At 38.0% G+C, this 8492-nt stretch overlaps 1 pseudogene across 1 annotated transcript; it reads right to left on the bottom strand.

Moving 5' to 3' along the window:
* Positions 1–6953: 6953 nt before the first annotated feature.
* Positions 6954–7809, bottom strand: LOC311601043 (large ribosomal subunit protein eL8-like; annotated as a pseudogene). The gene has a single exon. The product of its transcript is annotated as a large ribosomal subunit protein eL8-like (transcript).
* Between the last annotated feature and the right edge of the window lie 683 nt (positions 7810–8492).

Here is an 8492-nt window from a genome sequence, read left to right as displayed (position 1 = left end):
ACATTGGATACAGATTTCTTTTTCTTTCTTTCTTTCTGTTCAAATTTTCCCAGTGTGTTTTGAATTGGTGATTTAATTCTTTAAACCATTTAGAAAAGTATATTTACATTATTTTTTCAAATTTTGCATCTGTCTGGTTCTTTTTCATCTTTTCCCTCTCCGTGGGAATTACTTAAAATGTATTACATGTTTTCACTATGCCTTGAATGTTTACTAGGCTGAATTATGTGTTTTCCAGTCTTTTTATTTTTTTCTGGGGCAGGGTCCTGTGTATATGGCCGTGGCTGGCCTTAAATGGATCCTCTGTGCTCAGCCTCTTGGGTGTTGGGACTATAAGCATTCACCGCCACTTCCATTCCACTTGACATCCCACCTGAGTATTATAGTTACCTATTTTCTACCTTCGTAATTAATTTTTATCTATCAGACTAACTTCTAAACAAATTTTAGTTTTAACTACTACATTATTTTCATCATAAGACTTTTAAAAAGTATAGTATTAATTTTTTTAAATGTAGGATTTAAAAAAAATGTAGCATCAGTATGTCTGGTGAAATCTTCCACATTGGCATACATTTTCTTGAGTGAGTCACTATAGTTCTGTGCCTGGGAATCCCTGTGATTTAGAAATCCATGGGTGTGCTTGCTTGCCTACTAGTTTTTATTGTTTTGTGGTCTATTCAGAATTTAAGTAAATTGAATTTTGGGTGGGCAAGATGGATTAGTGGGTAAAGTGCTTGCCACACATGTGCGAAGATCTGACTTCTAATCCCCCGCGCATGTACGACTGAATGAGGTAGCACACACTGGTATCGCCAGTGTTGTTCCCATGGTAAGATAAGAAATGCAGACAAGAGAATCCCATAAAATGGACCAGTCAGGCTGGTGAGTGCAGCATCAAACAACAAAGGGAACAGGTCTCAAACATGATGGAAGACAGGACTGGCAGCCAAGGTTCTCTGAGCACCACACATTCCCAATGGCATCTCCCATGCCCACACTTATACAAAGGTGCACATTCACTTTCTCTGTCTGTCTGCCTGCCTGCCTGCCTGTGTGACTGTCTGTGTGTCTGTCTGTCTGTACGTTATCCTTTTTACATTATCTTTTGAAATTTTGCTTCTGCCTGCCTCTTCTTTTCTTTAGCTTTTCCCTCTCCTTGGGAATTAATTAAAATATATTACATATTTTCACTATGACTTGAATGTTTATTTCTCTTTCTCCCTCTTTTCCCTCCTCACACACATACTTACACATACACCCATACACCACACACCACACACACACATACACACACACACACACACACACTTTTGAAAAACTGAATATTAGATATTTTACATAAAAACAGTAGAGACTCAGAATGACTTTATACTGAGCAGCAGAGTTTTCCCTTAATTGAGGCAGCTCTTAGTGAACATGACACCTGAAGTCCATCAAAGAGGATACTTTATGAAACTGGGCTCCCAGTTTACAATGTCTATCCTATCTCTTATTTTTCCCTATCCCAAAGATGTACTTTTCCAAGGTTATCAATGTAAAGTCCAAAATATCTCTGAATGTTTGTTCTAAATTTATTTTTCTTTCAGTATTTTTAAAACTTAGATTTTTAAAGAGATCTTCTACTTAGCTTCTTCCCATGCTTAGCTTAAGGAATAAGTTTCCTTCAATCAAATTGGAAGGTGTAAACTATAATTTTTTGTATTTATCTTTCAGCTAAGACTCCTTGCTTGAATTGTTGCCTATTTACTTTATAAATAAATACTTTATTTTTACTATTACTGTTCTTTTAGTTTTCCAGTTTTCCTTTTTGTTTAACATAGATTCTTTTCTCATACAGTCTGGACACAGTTGCCTGTCTTTCTACTCCTCCCAATTCCTTCTCACCTCCTCTCTCATCTAGATCTACTTCCCATCTGTCTCTCATTAGAAGGGAGCAGGGTTCTAAGAGATAACAACCAAATGTGACAGAATAAAATATAATAAGATATAATAAACACTATCATATCAAAGTTGAACAAGCCAAGCCAACAGAAAAATTAAAAAAGACCAAGATAAGGAACAAGAGTCAGAGACTCACTTGTTTATACATTCAGGAGTCACATAAAAGCACTAAATGAAAGCTATAATATATATCCAGAGGACCTGTTGCAGACCCATGATTGTTGCTTCAGTCTCTATGAGTTCATATGAATGAATAAAACATCATACCCATATTTTAGGACACAATAAAAGGCATTCTAAGAGGAAAGTTCTTAGCACTAAGTCTCTGCATAAACAAAACGAACCAACAAAAACTGGAGAGATCTCAGATTAACAACTTAACAACACACCTGAAAGCTCTAGAACAAAAAGAAAAAAATATACCCAAAAGAAACAGGGCAAAAGACTTGTTTTGTGTTTGATATGTGTTCAATTTTGGAGAACGTTCCATGAGATACAAAGAAGACTTTATATTCTTTTGTGTTTGGGTGAAATGTTCTGCAAATATCTGTTAGATCCATTTAGTTTTTAATGTCTGTTAGCTCTAACAATTATCTATTTAGCTTTTGTATGGATGACCTATCTATTGGTGTGAGTGGATATTAACCATTAAATAAATAATAACCAAGCTACATAGACCCAGAAAGGTTAGGCATCGAGGAAGGACTAGGAAGTACACAGTGATCTCCCTAGGAGGGGAAATCTCATGAGTGGACTGGAGGGGGAATGAGAAGAAAAGGATCAGTTGGGAAGGCGGAAGGGAGACGGGATTAAGGGAGGAAATGGGAAAGACAGCTAGAATTGAAGGGCATGACAGTATGGTAGCTTAGTGCAATGAAAAATTCCTATGATATATGAAGGCAACCCTAATGAAGTCCCCAAATAATGAGGGAGATGAAAGTCCCGGTTGGTCATCTCTTGTCATCAAACAAAGCTTCTAGATTGTGGCTGGGGTTCATCCAATTGAGTTGTTGGCCAAAAGGGTCCCATGGAAACCTCCAAACGACTGAGGCTGTTTCCAAGAAACCGACGGGAAGTCTCCATTGCTGAAAACAGCACCCATACAATTTATTGAATGTGGAATGACCAAGCTGGTGCCTACATAGAACCTTTACCCCTACATTCTAGAGTCGTTAGTATGAGAATGGACTCTGTAGGCTATCAAAAGACAAATGTACACACAAACTCAGTGACAAAACTATTGATCTATCCTGGCTGCAAAAATATGCTAAGGCAATGGTGGCATAAACCTTGTGGGAGTAACCATGAGGTGGAGCACATACCTGACACTGCTGGACTGACCAAGAACCAGAGACTAGATAGCCTGGAGACATAGGATAACTCCAAATCCTACTGACCTTCAAAGAGATGTAACAGTAAAATGACTCCTAACGCTGTTCTACTGTCATAGATAGGGGTGTCTTATTCAGCCATCATCACAGAGGCTTCCTTCCACAGCAGATGGGAACAAATACAGAGGCCCAAGGCGAGATGTGTTACACACACACACACACACACACACACACACACACACACACACACACGGCTGAAATCAATAAAACAGAAACAAATAAAACCATCCAAAGAATCAATGAAACAAACAGTTGGTTCTTTGAGAAAATCAGTAAGGTCAACAAACCCTTATCTAAAGTTACTAAAAGGTAAAGATAGAATATCGGAAATAACAAAATCAGAAATGGAAAGGGGAGCATAACAACTAACACCAAGGACATCCAGAGAATCTTTAGGGCATATTTTAAAAACCTGCACTCTACCAAACTAGAAACTCTAAAGAAATGGATACTTTTCTCAATAGATACTATTTTAGTTTTTTTGTTTTTTATTTTTGTTTTCATTTTATTCCAGGTATTGAGAGCTGCCTTAAGGTTAAAGAATCTAGCCTTGGTCTTTCAAGCCCTGAGTACAGAATTTAATGAATTATCTGAGGCCATCAAACAGACTTCTAAGCAGTTTAAGCCACATCTGATTGCTCTTGTTGAGGCATCTGGTCTCTGAAACATTGTTTCCTAAGACTCAAGAGCAGAAGTCCTATAATATAAAACTGGCTTTCATTTGTTTTATTTGGGGGTGTTTAGTGTACACTTGTTGACAAAATTAAGCACTGTTTTTTAAATGTTTTTTTTTTTGCATTTGTTGTCAGAAACCTGTTCCTCCTATAATGAGTTGGAGAGCATCACGTTATTTTCTTTTTTTTTTAAATACATTTTTATTAATTTATACATATTACATCTCAGTTGTTAGCCCATCCCATGTATCCTCCCATTCCTCCCTTCCTCCCACTTCCCCCCTACTACTCCCCTCCCCTCCCCTAAGTCTGTGTCTGAGGGGGACCTCCTCCCCCTGAATATGCTCATACGGTATCAAGTCTCTCCTTGGTGACCTATTATCTTTCCTCTGAGTGCCACCAGGCATCTCCGTCCAAGGGACATGTTCAAATATGGGGCACCAGAGTTTGTGTGAAAGTTAGATCTCCTTCTCCACTCAACAGTGGAGAATGTCCATCGACTAGTCCGGGTAGGGGTTCAAGGTTTTTACTGCCTATTTTTTCCTTGGCTGTCGCCACAGTTTGCAGAGGACCCCAGGGCCCAGACTCGCCTATAGTTTTCCAGGACCCACTGGATCCTTCCATTTCCTCTTTCTCCCAGGCTTCTCACACCTAAAGTTTCAATAGGATGTCCTCCCCTCTTACCCACTATTCTGGTAGGTACAGTTTTTCATGGGGACGTACACCTTGGACTAGTGTCTCGATATAAGTGAGTATATACCATTTAGCTCTTTTTGCTTCTGTGTGAACTCACTCATTATGACAATTTCTAGTTCAATCCATTTGTCCACAAATTTTGGAAATTCCTTGTTTTTAATAGCTGAGTAGTATTCCATAGTGTAAATGTACCACAGTTTCTTTATCCATTCTTCTATTGAGGGACACGTAGGTTGTTTCCAAGTTCTGGCTATTATGAATAAGGCAGCTATGAACATGGTTGAGCATATGTCCCTGTTGTGTGGTAGTACATCCTCTGGGTATATTCCAAGGAGTGGAATAGCTGGGTCTTGAGGAAGCCCTATTCCCATTTTTCTGAGAAAGCACCAGATAGCTTTCCAAAGTGGTTGTACTAGCTTGCATTCCCACCAGCAATGCAGGAGTGTTCCTCTTTCTCCACGCCCTCGCCAGCATGAGGTGTCAGTTGAGTAATTGATCTTAGCCATTCTGATGGGTGTAAGATGGAATCTCAGTGTCGTTTTGATTTGCATTTCTCTGATGACTAAGGAGGTCGAGCATTTCTTTAAGTGTTTCTCAGCCATTTGATATTCCTCTGTTGAGAATTCTCTGTTTAGCTCTGCGCCCCATTTCTCTATTGGGTTATTTGGTTTGGTGGTGTTTAATTTCTTAAGTTCTTTATATATTTTGGATATTAGACCTTTGTCAGATGAAGAGTCGGTGATGATCTTTTCCCAGTCTGTAGGCTGTCGCTTTGTTCTCTTGACAGTGTCACCAGCCTTACAGAAGCTTCTCAGCCTCATGAGGTCCCATTTATTAATTGTTGATGTTAAGGCCTGGGCTGTTGGTGTTCTGTTCAGGAAGTTGTCTCCTGTGCCTATGAGTTCCAGACTCTTCCCCACTTTTTCCTCTAACTGGGTTAATGTCTGTGGTTTTAGGTTGAGGTCTTTAATCCACTTGGACTTGAGTTTTGTGCATGGTGACAAATAGGGGTCTAATTTCATTTTTCTACATGTCGACATCCAGTTAGACCAGCACCATTTGTTGAAGATGTTGTCGTTTTTCCATTGAATGGATTTGGCTTCTTTGTCGAAAATCAGGTGAGCAAATGTGTGTGGATTCATCTCTGGGTCTTCAGTTCGATTCCATTGATCCACTAGCCTATTGCTGTGCCAGTACCATGCTGTTTTAATTACTGTTGCTCTATAGTACAACTTGAGATCAGGTATGGAGATTCCTCCAGCGGATCTTTTATTGTATAGGATTGTTTTTGCTATTCTGGGCTTTTTGTTTCTCCATATGAAGTCATCACGTTATTTTCAAAGCTCAGTTTTGTTTTGTTTTTTAGAAAGTTACTCTTTTTTTTTTTTTTTTTTTGCTTAGCTGTAAGACTTATTTCAAATCCCGGAAGTTTATCAGCTCCCTAGGTTCTGTCATTTCTGAGGAAGTCACTCTATTGATAGACTGTTTGAATAGTATATTTAGTTAATAATTACAGTTTTATTAACAAGACACTCATTTTTGCATAAATTTCCTTCATGTTTTCAGGTATGATGTCTTTCTCATCCTGGTTTTGATTTTATTTTTATTATTCTTTATAAGAATTATTTTTTTACATTTTATTCCTTAAAGAAACAATTTTTCAGATGCCCTTGTCTACATACTTTTTCATTTAAGTAAATTTTCCTCTCTCTTTATTTTCCTTGTATACTTCCTTATGATTATTAGTTTTTTCTATATTATTGAGCTAAATAGTATATTTCTATTCTTTCTTATGTGGTGATAACAAAAAACGTCTTAAGCTTTTTCTTGGAAGAACTTTGGCCTGATACTGTGAACTTTATAAACAATACTCTTATTTTTGTTGTTTAAAAATCAAGTTTTGTGTTTAACTTTAAAACCTTTTCTCTTTCATTACTATTTTTTTTTTTACAAGAGTCTTTTTACCTTGCCATGTGTTTGGGCTTTTAATGGTGTTTCCCTTCTTTGATTCTCAGTTTTATAGCACTCAAGACAGAATTGGTTTAAAAAATCCTGAAATTTAATAACTTCTTCATGAGGGAACAAATGAACTTTAGTAAATGTTTTATAAGCCTGTAATATGAGTTACATTTTTTACTTCTAAAATTTGGGCATCACCATTTAGCTATAAGGAGAACTTTAACTTTGTGTATTATATAATTCATTTTCTATTACTAAACTTATATTAATTTGCTATTAACTTATAAATATTTGTGCTTCATATATTCTAATATTTTAACTTTTTTGATGAAGATAATTTGGTAATTATATTTATGTACAGAAAACTTAGCAGTGTACATTTAGCCCAGTTTAGTGGCGAGTTCTTCAGCTTTTGCCTTTTCCAGCTTGGCCACAGATTTAGGGCCCAGGACGTTGCGTCCCCAGTGGCGACAGATCTCATTGCATCTGTTGTAACTGTTCCTAACAGCTTCCACCAGCTTAGCCAGAGCACCCTTCCGAGTTAACCTGTGTGAAGGCAGCAGTGGTGCACCTCTTCCTGTGGACCAGCCCCCAGCCTCGCCTTTCCCTTGATAATGCAGTAGGGGACACCCACCTTTCGACACCAGGCAGGTAAGAAGACCACCAGCTCAATGGGGTCTACTTCGTCGGCCATCACTACCAGCTGAGCCTTCTTGTTCTCCACCAAGGTGGTGACTGTTGAGCCCTGCTCGAAGGACAGGTGGCCTCTTAGTTGGGATGTCCCCTTTCCCAGCAGCTTTCTTCTCAGCACGCGGCAGTAGCCTTTGCTTCTTCTCCTGCTTTGTCTCTGGCCTGTACTTGTGGGCGAGCTTAGGCCACTGGGTCGCTGTTTGTGGGTTCAGGGCCTGGGTGAGCTGGTTAATGGCGGGAGGTACCTTGAACTGCACCCTTGGCCTCTGCAGCCTGATGTAGCGGAGCCGTTTGACGAAGTGAGTGAGATCTCTTTTGGGCTGGATGTCCTGCCCGATGCCGAAGTTCTTGGGCCTCTTCTCAAACAGAGGATTGACCACCTTTTTGGCCTCCTGTTTCTTCATGGCGGGGGCTGGGGCCAACTTCTTCCCCTTGGCCTTCTTTCCCTTGGGCATCTTGCTGAGCTGGAGGAGACTACATATTTTAATATTAAATTATTCAGATTTATAATTTTATTTACTTACATTTATGTACTTCATCTAATACTTTTTCATTTTTAAATTTTTTTCTTTTTCATTTTTAAAATGATATTTGTTTTGTTTTTTGACTTCAATATTCTGTGCTTAGTGTTATTGTCCACATTTTCTGACATTGGATTTCTGGCCTTTAAATTTTGAGTTGCAAATACACATTTTACTTTATGGGTCTAGTTTTCTTGTCCATGTCAAAGGGTTTTATAACTTGACAAATGGTGTATCCTACATACAATTCCTTTATTTTTGCCTTACGTTGCTTTGATTTATATTTTATATTTTGTAATAATTTATCTTTCTACTCTATGCATTCTTAAACAACATTTTTATTTAGTTTTTTCCTCAATAATTTAGGTTTTTTGAAATATATCACTAAATAGTTAAGATTTTCAGAGAAAAACAGAACTAATATGGTTGTGTGTGTGTTTGTGTGTGTGTGTGTGTGTGTGTGTGTGTGTGTATCCAACTTAGGACCCATTAATGCTCATCCAGTACTAAAAGTGTTCTCTTACAACAAATAATTTATGTTATTATCTTTTAATTTTTTATCTTTGATGTCATTACAGAACTTCATTTGAAAAAAGGAAGGAGCTTAATAAATTCCC

This window comes from Acomys minous, assembly GCF_964271855.1.
Source record: "Acomys minous genome assembly, chromosome: 1".
NCBI lineage: Eukaryota > Metazoa > Chordata > Mammalia > Rodentia > Muridae > Acomys > Acomys minous.
This window is presented reverse-complemented; position numbering and strand designations above follow the sequence as displayed.